Source organism: Pelodiscus sinensis, chromosome 2 (genome assembly GCF_052426305.1).
Source record: "Pelodiscus sinensis isolate ZL-2025 chromosome 2, ASM5242630v1, whole genome shotgun sequence".
In the NCBI taxonomy this organism is placed as follows: Eukaryota; Metazoa; Chordata; order Testudines; family Trionychidae; genus Pelodiscus; species Pelodiscus sinensis.
The window spans coordinates 65022935-65042914 of record NC_143053.1 but is presented as its reverse complement, the minus strand read 5'-3'; the positions used below and the strand labels follow the sequence as shown (position 1 = coordinate 65042914).

General features: G+C 40.6%; 1 protein-coding gene across 2 annotated transcripts in view; it reads left to right on the top strand.

The window, feature by feature from the left end:
- Nucleotides 1–19980, top strand: part of FAM110B (family with sequence similarity 110 member B) — a 293787-nt gene that overhangs the window by 196878 nt on the left and 76929 nt on the right. For both annotated transcript variants that reach the window (XR_016348757.1, XR_016348758.1), the window contains exon 3: nt 17471–17565. The gene's annotated coding sequence lies outside the window, so the exon portion shown is untranslated. The remainder of the gene's footprint in view (nt 1–17470; nt 17566–19980) is intronic.

The window sequence follows — 19980 nt, the reverse complement described above, 5'->3', positions numbered from 1 at the left end:
CTGTTTTGTGCAAAACAGTTTTTAGCTGTCTACACTGGTCCTCTTGCGCAAAAGCATTTGCGCAAGAGGGTTTTTTCCTGAGCGGGAGCAGCATAGTATTTGCGCAAGAACACTGACAATCTTACATTAGATCATCAGTGTTCTTGCGCAAATTCAAAAGGCCAGTGTAGACAGCTGGCAAGTTTTTTCCACAAAAGCAGCTGCTTTTGCAGAAAAACTTGCCAGTCTAGACGCAGCCGTTGTGTTTTCTATAATTAGATTTCACCAACCTGGTAACAAGTGTGGCCTCCTAAAGCACTATAATGATCTTATCATTGAGTCACTGTTGTCTGCTGCCCATACTCACTGCGGACTTAAGACATCAAGATTTTGCACTAGTATCCTCCAAAAACCTTGAAATTTTCTAACATGGAAAATGTTTTTTTTTCCCCCACCCAGTCATACTCCAAATTTGTATTCAAATTTTCCAATAAAGAGAAATCAGAAAATTAACTTTTGGGTTGACATTTTCTGAGCCAGGCCCTTGCCCCACAGCTAATGTTTCCCAAGGCTGTGAGCATGTAATATGAATGTATATCTGAAACTGTTTTGCATCCTAACCTACCATGTGTGCCACCAAACATTCAATATAATATAAATATGTATTTATATGTTTTGGCTCAGTGGGGTTTTTATGCATGTAAAATCCTCTGTTTTTGTTTCTACATTTATTATGCTCTCTATCTGGTAATTTCCCTGCTTCCCCAGAGCAACCGCTAGACTTTCAGACAAAACTTATTAAAAGCAAATTAAGTTGTTGCAAACCCAAGCATGCTTTTATTATGACACAGCTTGATGTAAATCATAGTTAACTAAACTCCTCATTGTTTAGTTTGTATAAACACTAACAATGAACCAGCTTACAGTGTTGTAATGATTGCTAAAATTATATAGTCCTACCTATGAATACTTACCTCACTATAAACTAAAATACAATTATAAAATAGACTCAGAGCTGTAAGAAAAGGTTGAAGAGAAGATTGCATTTAAGTTAACTATTAAACACGGAGACTTAGATGATAGAAAAACACAGTGTGAGAATCCCCTGGGAGGGGGAGAGGGGACTTCAGAAAGTTGAGCAAGAGCTGGAAAGTTTTAAAAAAAAATTCAAACCAATACATTTCATTCCCAAAAAATTATCAGAATTATTGCAGAATATAATTTGGCCACACTATAAACAAACAAAATTATCTAATTAAAAGTACAGCTTTTTGTTAAGAAGTCCTAGCCAATGTGTAAAAAGCATACAGTGTGAACAACTTGCTTTCGGTCATACAGAGGCGTCTGTAATTCATTTCTATTTAATTGCTTCTAGCATTACATTAAAGCCTTCCATGGTAATGAAGCACATGATTGCATGTACCAGCAAACGAATCCCCTGAAATAGACTTCAGTGACTCTCTACAAATCATATTGTATTGCTGTTGTATATGAAGATTGCACCAAATATGTATAATAAAAGTATATGTATTCCTACATGGTTCTAAAGATAAATAACACAGATTTTCCATAGGCCACCTCTATGTGATTTGACTTATCTGAGCTTATTTGCAAGACTTCTAGGGAAATCACAGCCCCGCAGAAGCCAGTGGGAATTTTGTGGTTGATTTCAGTGGAGTCAGAGCTTTACTTTCCCTATTTATGGTCACATCCACAGTGTTGTCAATTGGAATATTTTTTATTTTTATATTAAAAATAATCCCTTTTCTTGTTTCCCTGTACCTAACTTCTCTTTCTTTTTTTCTTTACTTAGTCTATAAGCTTCCAAGAGGGGGGCTTATCTTTTCTTGCATGTCTGGAAAGAAGCTGTTATATTGTGGATAATGTAAATAATAATAATACACCATCACCACCACAATTACTATTTCAGAGTTATTTTATACACAACTTCTCAGGAACTCTGTGTTTACATGATAATTTATTAAAAAGCACTCTGACTTGACCTGAGATTTGAAATGTGTATGATGAGAAATGTAATAATAGACTCATAGGACTGGAAGAGATCCTGAGAGGTCATCTAATCCAGTCCTCTGCATTCATGGCAGGACTAAGTATTATCTATAATGCAAAAGTACATCTCCATAGTAGCAATTTGTCTTCCTTGCTCAAAAATAGTATTTTGTCTTGTGGCAAAATTTTAATCCTTTTTAACACAATGTGGTTGTTAGAGTAAACTGTAGGTAAAATAACCTTAGAATTGCTGAAGAGTTGTGTGTTTCTAATATCAAATACATTGTTGCCACAAATAGCAGCTATTTAGCTGAAGTTACCAGAGTTCAATAAAGCAAAGGAAATAATCATTTGAAGGGCAAACTACACCACTCAGCAGAAAGCAACAGAAATCAGGCAATTCTACCACATATATTAGATGGTGTCAGAACAGGAGATCACATCAAAGAAGGCTTATCACAGAACACACTGAAATACTATGCATAGTTACCTATACATTGGAACTTTAGCATACAGTTTATAGTTTTAGAAATGGTGTCTAATTGTATGGCCATGCACTAACATAATGAACATGAAAGGCAGCTGTGCTAGGGTGCATCTTCATCCTTAGTGTTTAGAGACTAATGATTTTTTGAATGCTAATAGCCATAGTGCTAATATTCTATCAGTACTCATTTGTTCTGAATAAATGAATGGATCAAAATATCCTTTCATTAGAAAAAAGCTTAAACTGATCTCTAGTTTTGTGGATCTGTAAAGACTAACAGCCAGTGCAATAGGTCTGTACATTTTGATTTGTGAAAGACACTGTTTAAAATACAAGTGTTTTCTACAAAGGGCTGCAAGCCAGGCATTTAAGATCCCTAATACTATATGACTCCCTCTGTTGCCTTGGACAAGTCATTTAACCTTTGTGCTTTAGTTTTCCCAGCTGTGATACATAATTAATTTGAAACAGTCAACTTGAATTTTAATTAAGTTCAAAAAAGGAGGTAAAAGTAGTTTTGGATACTGTAGTTGCTCCCTCCCCTTTGGAGGAAAATAAACATTTGTGGGGGAAGAAGACTCATGAATTTTTCTAAGTATGTTTGATTTATAAAATATGGTATTATGTACAAAAGTTTCTGAATGGGCAGATATCCAGAACACCCACTTTGTTTGTTTAAAATATTTTTACCCTTCCTCTCTATTTAAAATATTCAAGGCAGCTTACAACATTTTAAAACATAACATATATGTGTGTGTGTGTGTGTGTGTGTGTGTGTGTGTGTATATATGACCTCAAGAGGACAAACTTATGAAGACAAACAAAGAAGAGGGGTGCACGCACGCACACACACACACACATGCACACCCTCAAGCACCAACAAAAGCACTGGTTAAAAAGGCAGCTTTCGCCTGGCCCCAAAACAGTGCCAGCACTGGCACCAGGTGAATGTCCTGGTAAAGAGAATTCTATAGCCTTGGAGCAAAGGCTGAGAAGGCCCTACTCTGCAAAGATGTCAGCTTTATCTCCATAAGTGGAAGAACACAAACCAGAGCCTCCCCAGCTGACCTTAATCCCTAGGCAGGTTGATAGGGGAGGAGACGGGACAATTCTGATCTTGAACCATTTAGGGCTTTATAGGTCATAACCAGGATCTTGAATTGTGCATGGAAACCTACCAGAAGCGGCCAGCATGGTGCGCTCTGTATAGCAAGTGTTAGTTAGAACTTCCTTCAAGGGGAGTGCAACCCTCTCCAGAACTAAAGATGTTAAATTGTGGTTAATTGACTAATCCAGTAGTCGATGGAATTTCCATCAACTACTCAACTAGTCGATAGGCACTTGTACATTTCAAAGGAGGAATACGGAACACCACGTGCAGCCTGGGGCCAGCAGGAAGTCCCACTGACTCTGGGCTGAATGTGGCATGCCAGCTTTGAAATGCAAAAGAGTCCCCAGCGGGGGCTTTTGTGCTTTTCGAAGTGACAGTGCAGCATGTAGCCTGGAGTCAGCGGGGGACCCCAGACTCCATACTGCGCTACTGATTGGAAATACCACTCAGAGCTGGGGACTCCCCAGTTGAGCCCGGGCTCCTGCACGGCATTTCCCCAGAACCCGGGATCAGCTGTGTGGCACTGCCCCCTTTAAAATGTCGCCTCGATGTTTGAAAGTGAAAGCGCTGCACAGCTGATCTCAGGACCAGCTGTGTGGCACTGCTGCATGTGGAGCTTGGGGTCAGCTGGGGAGTACTCAGCTGATCCTAGGTTCCGCTGAAATGTCTCACTGTAGCCCGGGATCACCCGAGGAGTCCCCAGCTGACCCCGGATTCCATGTGCGGCAGCGCTGCCCACCCGATCCCAGGATCAGCTGTGCAGCGCTTCCCGTTTGAATGCCACCTTGGCGTTTCAAAGGGGAAGTGCCATACAACTGAGCTGGGAATCAGCTGTGTGCCGCTCCATTATTCATAATCCTTATTAGACCAAAGCCAAAATTCTTTAACTTTTCATTTTTGTCCTGTTTATATTTGGCAAATCTTCATTTCCCCCCTTGTTTTGAAGGCTCTGGCTCTGTTCAGCAAAAGCAGCTTAAATCCAGAGAGAACTTTATCTTAATAAACCATCTTAGTTCATGTGTCAATATTAATTTTTGTCAGCATTGATCAGAATAATCATTAATGAATTGTATCAACAGAAGCATGTTGAAGGGCCCCCAATAAAAATGCATTTAAAATGTGCAAGTCTCAGTTAGTACCTTCTCTATCAGCTTCATGTAGCATGGACACTCTAATTGACTGTTTCTTTCCCTTTTTTCCTCCTCCTCTTCCCCCCCTCCCTTCTATCTATTTATTTAGAAACTGGACCTTTAACTCCATTCGTCTGAAGAAGTGGGTTGCGCCCACAAAAGCTCATGACACCATCTACATGTTTTGTTAGTCTCTAAGGTGCTGCAAGACTATTTGTTGTTTTTTAAGTTTCTCTTTTTAATGGTTAATTTAAAAAAAACACATAGCTATTTCTAATCTAAATATATTACAATAATATTTAAGGTAGATAAAACTGTCTGACATTGCGTCTTGTAATTTCTCCATTGAATTATTATGGTGGTAGACTTGAAAAGCTGGGGGAAATCACAGCTGTGGAGAGGGCTTGTCAGCTAGTATAGCTTCTCTCTCTAATTTAGAATGTTGTCAGTTTACTGGCACCTTAGATTTTTGCATCCACATATGGTATAATGACATATGTTTAAGCCTTGGGTGGGGAACCTAAAGCTCGGAGGCTGGATGTGGCCTCTTAGCTTGCTTGGATATAGCCCCCAAGGCTGAGGGCTCCCCCACCCGCTCAGCAATGGAGAGCCAACATTGGTGCTCCAGACCTGCCTTCCCCCTCTAGGGGCTGGAGCAAACAAAATCTACTAGCCTGGGTCCCCGTAGACTCTGATGTGTGAGGGGAATGTGGCCAGTGTCTTTCTCCACAGTCACGGGCCACCTCAGTGAGGGTTTGTTTTGTTTTGGTTGTTTTTTTTTCTTTCTCACTTGTGTGTGGCCCCTGATGGATTTTTCTGTGAGTCAGTGGCCTGGGATCCAAAAAACATTCCCCGTCCCTGGTTTAAGCCAAAGAAAAGCAGTGGAAAATAGTCGATTCTGGTTCAGTTCAGGATTGATGCTAGGAGCAAAAATAAAGAAATGAAAATGTCCAGATAACTAGCTGTTTGTGTCCTTGCTACAGGCAATGGTACTTTAAACGTGGGCATCTCAGTATACTTAGATTCACGGGCTTAAATGGCAACCATTGAAACTGAAACTGCTATATTGTTCAAAGAAAATAACTATTTTAACAGAAACGATCTTTCTCATAGAGATTCTTTATTGCCCTACACCCAAGCAATCTACCTTTTGCTGTGGTATGTTAGTAATTTGAGAAGATACAGAGGCAAGTTTCTGAGGCCACCTTTACTCCAGAGCCATTCATTCCAAATAAATGCTTTCTTCTCGCCCTAGGAAACAGATTAAATAAAATAACTAAATTGATGGCGGGATCTGTTTAAATGAAAAGGCGTCTCCAGAAATAAGTTTATTTTTCATGGGTCATTTTAGCAGGTGGGAAGCAGCCGTTTACACAAAGACAGAAAAGCTGAGAGTTAGGGGTTGTTTTTTGTTTTTTTTTAAATCTTCAAATCTTATCAAGATGTCACATTATGTAGAAATGCTTTCAAAGCTGAAAAGATGTGTTCTATTTGGATGTTTCAGTTTCGTACGATCGTGACATTTACATTCTAATGATAAATAAACTTTGATCTTTCTGGAAATTGTACAGATAAAAGCCTGATTCCTTATGAATCCCCTCTCATCCTGCAGGGAACCAAGCCTCAGCCTGCAAGCCTCACAATGGTTGAAAACAAAGCATAGCATGATACTGAGGAAGTGTATCTGTTTATATTTTATGTGAGCAATTGCAAGTTATGGTAATTAAGCATAGTGAAAATTGTGCTTTGTCTGTAGGGCAGATTCACATGCAAACATCCAATAGACACCCAGGATGGCAGGATGTGAGAGTAATAATGATATTGGGAGACCTGGGGGCAAAGATGGAGAAAGACAGCATAGGTGAAGAAAGGGAAATTGGGATGCTCAACATAATCCTGTGAAATGTTTAGTTGCAGACAGTAAGTATTTTGGAATAGGATTGAGTAGAACACTGATAAAATCAGAGCTGTGATTGCAATGCGTATATTGCAATACTTGGGTGTTTACAGACCTTCTCTAGGGGTGCATGCATGTGTACCAGCTACAAACATCCCCTTTATCACAGACTCATCTGCGCTTTCATAAGGCACAAACTATTTGCATTGTTGGTGAAATATTGACATGCAGATGCTGATGTGTCTCCAGTTCTCATTGTTCAGTCTATATCATCAGAGCCCAGAAAATGCTTTGCCTTCCACAACTCCTTTCTTTAAAACTCCTCCTCCTGTGTTAAGGGATTATTCTGTTTGCTTTGAGTCTCAGGGAAAACGGCTGCACTGAGAGCAAGTGGCTATGAAAGAAAATTGTACCTGGAAATATACAGCTAGCAGAGAAATCCTGTAATATCAATTACATCTTTGTAAATATGATTCATTCAACAAGGAGGCTCTTTGTTGATGGTGTGACCAGTGCCATAGTCAGAGCTGGCCCGAGCCATTCTTGTGGCCCAGGCCCCTTACAATCGGGCGCCCTGGGCTGTCACCCGGTCAGCCCGTAGCTTGGGCCGGCTCTAGCAATAGTGGTTGTGGCCAAGGTATCTCTTTGTCTTCGTGACCATGTGCAATCGTAATTTCCCTGCAGGTCATTTGCTGCCAGTCTAATTTAAGAGGCCTCTGGGTTATTCTAATTTATGCCAGGGACCATCCTGATACCCAGATGGACCAAGATTTAGAGGGGAGAGGTTGCAATTGGTAACTGTACATACCACTTCTCCACAAGGTTTTAATCAAAGGACCCTCAGGCAAAGTTTAGAATCAGGGCCAACATAACAGCAGCTCATGCTTCCTGTTGAGGAAACAGATAAAAGGAAACTATTCAGCTCAGTCTGGGCTGGCTGAGGAGGAAGAAGCATGTACAATGCAGGCTGGAGCAGAGGAACCTCTGCCAAGGTTATGAACCCTGACTGTTGTGCAGGACCAGCGGACTGCAGCGACCAATGGGGCCAAGTCACTGCCAACCAAGAAGCTGTCTGAAGTGGGCTTAATAGTAGGAAGTGACCAGGGAATATGAGGGGAGCTGATGCTTTGAATTCTTCATAGGGTCTTTACTGACTCCAAATGGCCCTGGGTTGGAACCTAGTGGAGCATGGTAGCCCCAGGTTCTCCTATCCCCATCCCGCACTTGCCACTAGGTGTTGCCAATAGGGATCCTTAATACAGATTGTTTGCTCCACCCTGTCCAGTAGATGGTAGGCCCCAGACTGCCTTTGTTTGCCCCAGCCCGCAGGCTGAGAGGCCAGAGACTATTCGCTCCATTCTGCCATGGGGAGGAGGAGTGGAATCCCTGATAGTGACTGCTTAACCCAGGAGGGACTCTAGCCAGCTGTGTTACAAGGTATAGAAACCCCTTCACTGGATAAACAGAGGTGACCCCCTATGCAGCCCATAAGTCCTAAATTACAGCACTATGTTTCAAAAAGCAATCGGATTCTTAAGCATCTAAAACTGCATGTGCACTGTAAGATGAGCTTAGACTAATGGTATGGAAGCTGAAGAAAATTATATTTCCCCTAGAAAGGAAGTTCTGCAAAAGTGAATATGAATCTTTTGAATAAATTGTTCTTGGTCAGCTTCATTAATAATACCAAGTTAACTACTGTTTCATATTTAATTACTACATACCTCAATTCATTATTTCAAATAGGTTTAAAATCAAATAGTCTGCAGAATGTGCAGCCGCCGCCTTTTGTGCATGAGATTCCTTCCAACTTCTCAACCTTTTGAAATGTAAGTGCAGGAAGGAGAATTAAAAATATGTACACAAAGGGAGAGATGCTAGAACATTTTGTCTATTCATTGGAGCTGGATAGGCTACATGACAAGAAAAATTAAACTGGGATTTGGAGACTTTTTTATTTTTACCCTGTAGAATGAAGAGCTTTGAGGCTTTTACTTTAATTACTGTCTTGTTCAGCTTTTTATTTGTTGCCTAAAATCATCAATGAGGACTTTTGTCTTCCATTTTCTATTGCCAGAAATCTCTTGAGCAAAATTGTTCCCTGCTTGTTAGAAAAGAATAGAGCCAGAGACAATAGAGCAGAAGTGTTGAGGAAACAGACTCTTTTTAAAAAAAGAGACACAATACAGCTGATGCATATGATACTATTTAAATGTTTTTGTATCTGTCGTCTTCTCCCTCTCCCTCATACAAGAATATTTAATCTCTACAACCTGCCTCAGCTGTGAAAGTTACCACAATTTAGCTTCAAGCTGTCAGGGTTCACAATGTAACACAAAATGTGGGTCACCAGAGTTGAGATGAGTAGAGACTAGCTCATCCAGGTCTATACAAGCCTTTTCATCTTAAAATACACATAATTGCTTTTGCACTGGTATTAGTGCTGCTCTTAGCACAAGTCACTGACTGTTACATAATGTGGTGGTTAAAACATCATTGACGCTATTGCTGGGTCTCTGTTAGCATCCCCCCATTGCAAATAATATTGGGAAGTTTTGAGACAAATGTTAGTGCAGAGAAAACCAGTGTCTCTACAGCCTTTTTTTAAAAACAAATGTTTGACCTCACATAGAGAACTGGAGTGGGGATGTGACTCATTTTCACTCTTTGTGTGTGTTTGTAAGCCCTCCCCAACTCCTCTCCTTGCAAATGACTTGGCCACATATAGAGGTTTATGAGTTTGCTACAGCCTTAGTTATTCACTTGAGAGAGAACATTTTTAGATCCGAAGGACCCAGGTCTAATTTCTAAAGATGACCCAAGGACATAGAATATCATGATCACTAATTTAAATCTGGTCCATGCTAGCAGTGAACTAAAGTTGCCATAGTATAGTGTTCTATGTGAAATGAGTTGGTGGTTTAATCCAACTCCGAGTAAATCATGGCCATCACAACTATCATTAAATGACAGCATTTTGGGCAGTTGCAGTAGAAAAATCAAAGACTTAATAAGCTTGTAACCTGAAAACCCCCTTTAGTACTAGCTGTGGATGGCATTCTGAGGAGCAATCTAGACCTGTGAGGGACTGTGTCACCTTGGCCTTGCAATGTTGGGTGCCTAACAATGCTCTGCTGTTGCAGCTTCCAATGTAGGTCACTCACAATCTGCCAGCCAATGTGCTAGGTACAACCTGAGTGTCTGTACTTAGTCACCGTACAGCCTACAAGCACATTCCAATCGCACCCTGGTTTCCACCAGCCTTGAATACCATGTGGCCTCAACACATTCCCAGTGCAGAATTTCTCCCAAAAATGTTGTCCTTCACTGTGTCACCCTCTCCTGGACACTTCAGGTATATTAAGTCTTTGCTCTTCTAAGAGGATCAAGATCCAGCAGTTTGGGTAACTATCTAAAAGTAGCAAAGAACTCATCTTAAAGACATTGGATTATTTTTAATTAAAGAATGATCAGGGGCTGAGCAATCTGCTTGCTACACTTGCCAACCCCCCTCTCTCTGGGGTAGGCAGCCCCAGCTTTCTGACCAGCTGCTGAGAGGGCCAAAGCCAAGGCCCTCTCTGCCCCCCGACTGCTGGGGAGGGAAGGGCCAGGCAGGGGCCTCAGTGCAGCAGCCTCCACGTGGGCCCTGGGGAGGCAAGGCTGGGAGTGGGAGGGGCTTAGCTCCTGTGGACACAGAGCAGCAGAACAGCTCTTGCACAAGAGGGGTTTTTTGTTCAAGCAGGAGCAGGGTAGACTGCTCCTTCTTGTGCAAAAGCTCCTTGCACAAAATGGCAGCTCATTAAGTATGCAAATGAGGTGCAGCAATATTCAGTGCCGCACCTCATTTGCATATGTTCTTGTGCAAGAAAGTGCAATGTAGACGTAGCATCATTGTTACTGATAGTGCTTCACTTCTTCGGTGGCTAGACAGTAAACTGCATTTACCAAGGCTGTCATTCTGGTACTTGAAGTTTTAAAATGTCAGATAAAATGCAACGGTATTCAAAAGTTTGCAGATATTGAACACAGAACATTCTGTAAAAGAGGGCAGCCTGTGCTAGTCAACAACCAGGCTATAGGTATCTCTGGTCTGCTTTTTACTCTGTCAAATATTTGATAAGTTGTTTGATCCTGAGATGAAAACAACTTGTATCAAATTTCTGTGACATGCATAAAACCACAGACCTTTAGAATTTTTTATTTTTATTGTTAAAGTCAGCCTAAACCTCACAGCTCATAGTTGCTCTTTTTTTGCTTTTCACTTTTTTTTAAGGATTAAAACAAATTGCCTTTAGTCTCTGGTACTACATCTTTCAATACACTAAATGCAGGGACAGATTAGTAGGGTACAATATAGCACTGAGCTTCACAGGAGGATTATTTCATTGTTATAGAATTCCTACGCATTGTTGTGAGAAGACATACTCATCTGACAAAGTGGGTCTTTGCCCACGAAAGCTTATGCTCCTACACTTCAGTTAGTCTATAAGGTGCCACAGGACTCCTCGCTGCTCCTTATACAAAGACACACTATACAATTGCAGGATCAGAAAATCAGAGGCATGTCAATCAATCAGATACACTCCAACTGTGTGCTAGATTGAACATATAGGCTCAGCCTTAAGTAAGCCAGAGCTGCGGAGCTGTTCCCCTTAAAAAGGAAGGCCATATTATTTTAAACTTTTCCAGACTGTGGCATGGTTCTCTTGTTTGCTTGCTCTCTGGCTTTCTTTGCCTCTCGTGTGTATTATGTCACATCTCCTCTGTAAATATCTTGTGTTGTAATGAAAGCTGTTATACATCTAGAATGTCAATAATCTCCTGATAACTTCCTTCGTGTGATGTGTGCACAGGTAAATTGATTAATTATATTTCAAAAGTGAATAAAAATAACACACTGTTGCTTAACAGGTGAATGAGGAAGTCTTTTGGAAGTGTGCAAATATTTGGTGTCAGCCATGTGTTTCAGTAAACGTCCCTTTCTGTAGTGATTGCTGACACTCGTGTCAGTCATCACCAAGTCACTAGAGGTGGGGTAAAAATAAACATTAAGATGAAGAATAGCAATATTTTGTTACATAATATCACACAAAATAATATGGCCCCTCTCTTGAAATAAAGGGATGCTTTTATGCTGGAAAGGATTACACCCCATTCACACACAGAGAAAGAAAGGGGCAAAAAGGTTTGGTGAGTCCATCTATCTGATACTTCAAAAGCTTCACCAGGCATCTCCATCGCTAGCATTGCATAATGTTACCCACACACCTACTGGGAGTGATTCACTGTCCCATATAGTGGCACTTAGACCACTTACAGAGAGAGAAAATGAGTTTGCTCCATGGCCTTAACTGAGAGTTGGCTGGCTTTATAGTTCAAGCTGTAGAGGCTCATTCATTAAGCTCCAGAGGTTCCTGGTTCTGTTCTGTATGTCCACATCACATACCTCCAGTTACTAAGAAGAAAGCTTCTTGGGTCAGGAGATTTGAAACAAGAGGATTATTTAGAACACAGTTGTTTTACCAGTTGCCAGGTGCACTTCATCATATTAGCCTTTGTGAAGATAAAGAGAGACTTTGTAATCTGTTCACATGAAGTACTGCTGTGAAAGGAATACATTACAGGATTTTTCTTTTGAAAATATGTACCATTCTCCAGCCTAGACAGTGTAGGATAGCTCAGCCACCTGTGGAGTTCCCTGTTGTAGGAATTCCTTGCAATGTGTTGGCATTATATGCAGTTTTCTTTGTGTCATAGTTGCATGGGTATATAGGAAATGTAGGAACTATTCTAGTAAGATATTTATGCAGAGAACAACCTATAATGGTGCCACAAAGCGTCTGACAAGATCTAAATTACAATAACACTTCCCAAAGATCTAACTGGCTTTACATTTACTTAATCAAAACTTGGTAAACGATCTACAACAGCAACATCTGGTATCCCTCAATATCACAACCATTGATAATACTCTGTTCAGATGTTATAACGGGGGCAGATATTTTTGAACCATAACAACCCTTTCAGTTATGCATGACAATAAAACCTCATTGGTGAAGGGGTTTATTGCCTGAGGTAGGAAAGAATTCCCTCGCTTTCCTGAACCACAATAATCAGGTGCAGTATTTGCAAGAGAAGATTTGTCCTTTTCCTCAGAAGCATGAGACAAAGAGTTATTGCTAAAGGCAGGATTCCTGAGCTGGGGGAACAATGGTTTGATGCAGCAGAGCAAATCCTGTGTTTAAATTGGGCATCTTCCAAATTCTTTCTCTGTCTGCCTAATATCATTGCATGCTCTCCAGTGAAGGAAAACATACTGCAATTCTGCCTGCCTGGATGAGGGAAATCGGGTCCATTGCCAAAAAACTGGAATTGCTAAGGTAGAAAGTCACTGTTCTGATGCTGGAGTCTTGGAGGAGGGTACTAAAAGCTACATGAACATTGTTTTGTAGCTGTACTCTTGGGGTGCTATAGGAAGAACAATGTGGAAATCGAACAGCTGCCTGGAGTGGTTTTTCCAGTTGACAATAGATTTATTCAAGGGAGGGAAAAGGAAACAAAAGAAAATCTGTATCTGATGATGAGGGAAAGTATTTTGATGTCTAATCTTTAAAGAAATTGCATCCAAACAATTCATCTCTCTGTTACAGTCTGTCTGTACTGCTGCCAAGGTCATTAAATGCATAAATCCAAAGAGCACAGCGCCCTTGAAAGAAAATGGTACCCCTTTTGCTCAGCACTGCATTCTCAGAGCTCAAATGGTCAGAAGCATTTCTTTCTCTGTCTGACTGGAAGACGGCATTTGAAAATAAAGGTTTTAATTACAGCTGGCACATACAGGTTTCCCTCAGAGCATATAAAACCCACGACCTGTGCAGTGCAGTAGAGTGAGATCAGTTTTGTCCTTGTTCCCCATCTCAAAGTGCCAGGGCTTCTTGCTTCAGAGACACCCCCCCCCCCCCATCTGTGAACTCCCTCTACTTCCACCAGCATTTCTCTGAGACTTTGTTCAAGACTCAGTGCGAGGCTTTTTCCATTCAGGTTAGTCCAGTGTTCGTTTTTCCTCTACTTGTGCTTTCTGGGATAGGGCTACGGTCCAATCCACAGCATCCTCCTCCCTTCATTGGCTGGGTGGCTCAGAAGCCCTTGTGCAGCCAGTACTGTCCACCCATCACAACCCATGGGGCTTCCAAACAGGAAGTGCAAGATTTTGTCCTCTATCCGAATATCCAGTAAATTGGTATAATCATTAGACAACAAAGCAGAGTATGAGTAGGTGTCAACAGACTCATTATCCCCAGTACAGGATCTGCCTAGAAATGTAGGAACCATTCCAGTAAGATATTCTTGCAGAAAGCAAGCTATAATGGTGTCCACAAAGCTTCTGAAAGGATCTGAATAGCAACAACACTTCTCAAAGATAGTTAAATGAGTGGCTCTTAGCTTAAGCGGATGAAGATTCTGCTTTTCAGCAAGCGCTTCAGAAATGGCAGTCTTCTCACCTTCTGAACTTTCTGTTTGCTACATTGATCTTGAAGGAAGGGTTCCTGCTGCCTTTTAATGTACAGAATGTGACCAGTATGGGAGCAATTGGGTCCAATTCCGAATGCACCTCTAATGAAGCAAATGGAGAGCAATTCCACGGATGTAAATGGAGTTACTTCCCACATAAGTGAGATCAGAATCAAACGTGTTGTTAGTAGTATTTACAATGATTTTTTCCCAAAGTTATCCAAGATCCTTGCTATTGCCTGCCATGCCAGTTTGGTTACATTAAAAGAATTGCCTTTGATTTAGCCACTCAGCAACACACTCTGAGCATGTAAAGCAGCTCCACTGAGGAGACCAGCTGAGTCACTGTTTTTTTACTAAGTGCCCCATGAAGCAGAAACTGGAGAAATCAATAACACTGTGTAGCTTAGAAAATGTGCTGAAGTGGTTCACAGCTCCTTGGTAGAACTTTAATAATAGTGAGAAACAAAAAGCTACTCACCTGGTTGCTATTTTAAACATCTTTCTAGTTTGCCAGACACATACCAATGGAAATTGATGAAGGACTATAAGAAGTAACTAGGAGCAATGAGGCCACAAAGAGGGAAGACATCAGATTTCAGGTATTACTGCTAAGAAGAGGAAATCTGTTTATTGCACTGCACATTCTGTCATAATGTGCTGAACACACTGGCATTTCATTAATCCACAAAGCCTGCACGGAGATGAAACGGTATTGGCTTTCAAACTGTAGTGGCTGGTGTTCTCAGAGAAGTAATAGGACTAGGCAGGAAGATACATTGTTCCCTTGCAAATCGGCTTGTGAAGCCTGCTATTTTGGGAACATAGGCTTCCCACGATTTATGTAGTATAGAAGGCATCTGAAACATCTAAATCCCATGAATGACCAAGGAAATGCTTCCTCCATCATTGCATCTAGCTCTTTTGCAGCCCCTCTCTGTTCGTCCTGAGATGGATCCAAGTGGGTGTAGCAACAGGAATAAGGATGCAGGGTAACAGCTAGTCTGCAAGGTCTGTTGGGAAATGTGGTGCATCCTACAGGTCATTTGGGACCTACATATTTAAAACATCATAATATTGGTGCACTAGCAACAAAAGCTTCTTCTTTGTCACTTTTCAACACTGCAATGGGGCTTGTGTGGGGGTGGCTAGGTAGACTCTGTGGCAATGCCACAGACTAGAACACTTTGAGAGACAGAATGATAACAATAGAGGATCATGAATATCCTCTCTTGATCTGGGGACCTACATTCTAGGAAGGTCCACACTAGGAGAAGACAATGCAAAAGAGCCGGACCCTATCAGGGGTTATGACATCTTTCTCTTCTAAGGTTCGTAAGACATGAATGGGAATATTTGGCTATATTTTCATGATGCTCTGCCAAATTCATCTCTCTGTCCAAAAAGGAAACCTCGTTGATGTTTCTCTTCTAAAATATTTAGGCCAACGTCCTATAAATGTTTCCCTGGTAATTTCACAGTATATGTTCAGTGGTTTTCTAAACGTAACAGTTTTCAGCTGTTGAGTCTATAGAAAATATAGCAAGTAAGGAGTAGCCTGATAGCTCATCTGAATAGCCTGATGAGAAATAGAGAGCAGTGCCCAGGAAAAAATGATACAACAAAGAGACTAAAAACCACAAGAAGTATTTGGATACTAACAACGGGCTTTGCTACCAGCTACAAATAACTTGGCTACTCAGCAAAGAGCATCTCCTGGTATAGTTGTATTTAAAAGGGGGAATTTGGAAGCACTGAACCTGGTCTGGGATCAATGTGGCTGGATGACAGTTACACAGATGTCCTAGTGTAAGAAATGCAAACCGTCTCCACTATGGCGGAGGTTTTTGTAGTTTTGTGCAGGCAAAATATCCTGTATGCAAAACCATCACACTTCCTGTCCATCTTCCCTTTGGCTAAAATCCTTAAACCAAAAGAAAACAAAACCAAAAAATAGCTATTCTTTTATGTTTCCAGAGCACTCTGTGTCCCATCTTCTGGGCCTCAATTCCCCTTTTCTTTCCCATGCAAAAGGAAGGTTCTAAGTGTATCATGATACTTGATTTCTTCAGCCTGTGCTGAAAATGGGGATCATAGGGTATGTCTCCAGAGCAAGAAAAGAGATGTAGTAGTTGGGCTTAGAGCCCAAGTCAACTGACGGGTTTCTGGGGCACATGCTGCAGTATCAAAAAGTAGCAGTCTAGATATTGGATCTTGGGCTGTAGACCAGGATCTGAAATCTGGCTGAGGGAGGGGAGCAAGACACTAGCCCAAGCTCGAATGTCTACACTGCTGTATTTAGTCCTGCAGCATGAGCCCTGTGACCCCAAATCAGTTGATGGGCTTCGGAACTCATTGCCATGGGTTTTTTTGTTTGTTTTTTGTTTGGTTGGTTTTTGCTGTGTAGATGTACCCTTAAAGTCCCTTCTGGAATTTCATCCCCAATCTCTCACACTACTGGCTTGGTATGGCCTCCTACTAGGAGACCACCAGTGTGGGATATACGATCACATTTTTGCTTCTGGAATAGCATGGTGCAACAATTACATTAAATGAAATTATTTTTTAAATTGCTTGGGACATTTTAAAATGAATCTAGACAAAGTGTAAGAAAATGTATGATAAGGAACCTGCTCAGACAGGCAGCTAGAGAAGATGAGCTAATGGGGCCTTCTGATTTTTAAAGTCTATGATTCTGTGAAATCGTATGAAACAATGTATTAAATAAATAGGAGCAAGGCAAATTAATGCAGTGAGTCAGTGATAACAAATTATACTTTATTAACACATGCACGCATCCTGAACCAACAAAGGAATGTCTATTATTTAGTCGTAACACAAGCACTCTATATCTCTCCTCCTTTTGTGCAGATAATTGCAGGCATATTCTATGACCATGATAAGCAAATCCTGTTTATGTATTAAATACTTGGGATTTACATGGAAGTGGAGGGTAAGGTTCTGCCATGGTTGTGCAATGAGCATTTTATGGTATTTTCTCCTCTTCTGTTTTTCATTCTTCATCCACTAAAGTAAGAAGGTTTTAGACTGAGATTCCCTCATTTTTTTAAAACTTTCTCAATCTGGTATTTTGTGTAAATACTCCAAGGAAATGTTCAGGTCTGGAAGATGTTTATCTGATTAAAGACCATGCCTCCGAATACATGAGCAAGGGGCTTGTCAAAGCTACATACCCAAGTAAATTGTAGATAAGATGGTATTAGTTTGAAGTTGGTGTTTTCTGAACATTCTGCAATAGCCATATAAAGTTGACTGTTTCAGTGAACATTCCTGCCAACAATCTCATTTGCTACAAGATTAAGACTGTGATGATTATTTTGCAGGTGCAAATTCCATCACTGCTAACCAGCATACATAAAGGAGTTCCAGTTCTTTAAATCCACACCCAGAGCGTTGCTCCTGCAAACTGCAGATGCAGGTAGGTGCTTGCATAATTCTGCATATGCACTATGTCCTGAAGGTCCCTAATATCTGCCGTGATACTTATTCACATTGGTTTGGCCAACAAAGACCAAGTCACAGTTGGCAGTGGCAGAACACTTTACTTTCATTTCAGAAGGGAGTGGCTGAGTAGCTGAATGGCACCGTTTCCCCTCAAACCGGGGGTGCACTGTTGTTCTGAAATGACATTGCTACTTGGAAAAGCAGAATAAATCTATTACACCCCAAAGTTTTTCTTGGTGGATGTTTTTACTATGGAGATTTCCAGGCATTAACCAATATATTTTAGGAGACTTCAAAGAATGTTAGCAATTGATTTTTTTTCTCAGTAAACTTATTCATTTTTAAATGAGCTAGATTGACTGCCACAGTGAGCAAAGTGTTCTATCCCCGAACAGCTACAGAATGGGGGTTGGCAGTGCCTTTTTTTTTCTGGTGTTTCCATCACTAGAAGATCAGAGGGGTGTTCCCTCTCTGTCTCCATTTCATCCGGACTTCTCTTCTGAGACTGCCAAAATGGATACCACACAACCTCCATGTATGTATGCTCAGCCACTAGCAATGAGTCTCATTGCTCATATGCCAATGAACAGCTCTCAGGAAATCATGACTTCAGGTTGGTTTCAGACTGAGCCTTGTTTGAACCAGATGCCTAGAGAGGAAATTTTGTATCGCCCATTACCAGCCTCCAAGTCATTCAATCCTCCAATCAGTAGGGCTATTTTGAGTTATACTTGGCAGCACCAATGAGGTAATTTTTGGCAAATGAATAGAGTCATTGGCTTTGTAACAGAGAGCAAAATGTGGTCTGACATTTATAAGCCAGAGTATAGCTTCAAAGCTCCCTCTAATAAGACAACCAGAAATATGGTCTGTGAATATCACATGCAAGTTTGGTTTTAAAAGAACAGATTTCTAGCTTTATACTGGAAAACTGTGTATCAAATAAATGTTCCTGTATAGCCTGCTCTCTAACCCCAGGACAATAGGTTCAATATTTCTCCAGGCTAATGTCTCACTAAGAGATATGTATATTGGCTGTGGTTGCCAGAAAAGAGTTGAGATTTTTATTTCTACTGTGGTTTATTTGCCAGAAAAACACCTACCTTTTAATGTCAAATTCTGAAAAAATGGAAGTATTATGAAATTATTTTTGTATGACTGTGGTAAACAACGGAATAGTAATTACACAAAGATCTCTTTGCCCTTCAAGGATATAATCCATGTTGAGTTTAAAGTGGTGCTAAAATATCATAAACCTACTGAACTAGGTAATGAATACAACACTGCAATTTAGTCATTCATTTCTGAAGTGCTATAAATAGTTTAAATGTTTTTATTGTAGTGGGGTTTTTATGGTGGTGCAACTGCAGTAACCGAAACTAGATTGTAAAAATTATTCTTGTCTAGATCATTCCAGAAAGAAACAAAGATTGAATTCTAAAGGTATTTCACCTGCAAAGAAATGCGAGTAATAGTTTTAATATAACATACTGGCAATTATGGTGATGGTGGATATCAAAGATGATAATGAACATATCAAAAGTTAGGTTAAAATAACACGGAGGTGGAAACACAAAATAAACAAAGTAAAGAGTAATCAAAGATATGACTGATGCTATGTCCTTTGTAATCCCCATTCTTCTCTGGCCTAGGCAAACCGTACAACCATAATATACAATGTAATTGTATATATAATCATTCCTATAAAAGTAACATAGGAGACTCCATTACCTATTCTATTCAGGTTCTTACAACATGCCCATTGCCTTCATAGCTGAGCACCATCCAGAAGAGCAATAAATTATGTGACTAGCCTCTATCATACGTATTCTGAACCACAGTGGTCTCATTTTCATGTTTGGACACTGGAAAAGGGCGCACACGATGTGGGTAATCTATAGAGTAGAAAATATTGTTGAGTCTAGTGAAAGAAGGCTCCGTGAAATGCCTGTATTTCATGAGGAGAACATCACGGAGAAAGCAGGGGGCTCATGGAATGGGCTATAGAAGGGAGAGGATTAGCAATCAAAGGCCAGTGAGATGAGATGGGCCTTCATATTTGCTTTGAAATGACTTGTTGAGTCAGGTAGATGCATATGATCTGTACCAAATGATGAGAGAAATAGCAGAGAAAGGTATATTGCTCACTTTAAATATAGGCAGACAGAGAGATGGTAGAAAGCATTTAGGTACCAGAAGAGTATAAGTAATGAGTTTGGAAACACAACAAGATGGCTTTAGGAAGATGAAAGAGGACTAGACCAGGGAGGTGTTTGAGGTTCATAAAATAGATTTTTTCTGGATTGTGAAATGGACTGGAAACTAGTAGCAATATCTAAGGTGGAGGGTATATGTCTTCCATTTCTAATTAGGACTGAACATATTGGAC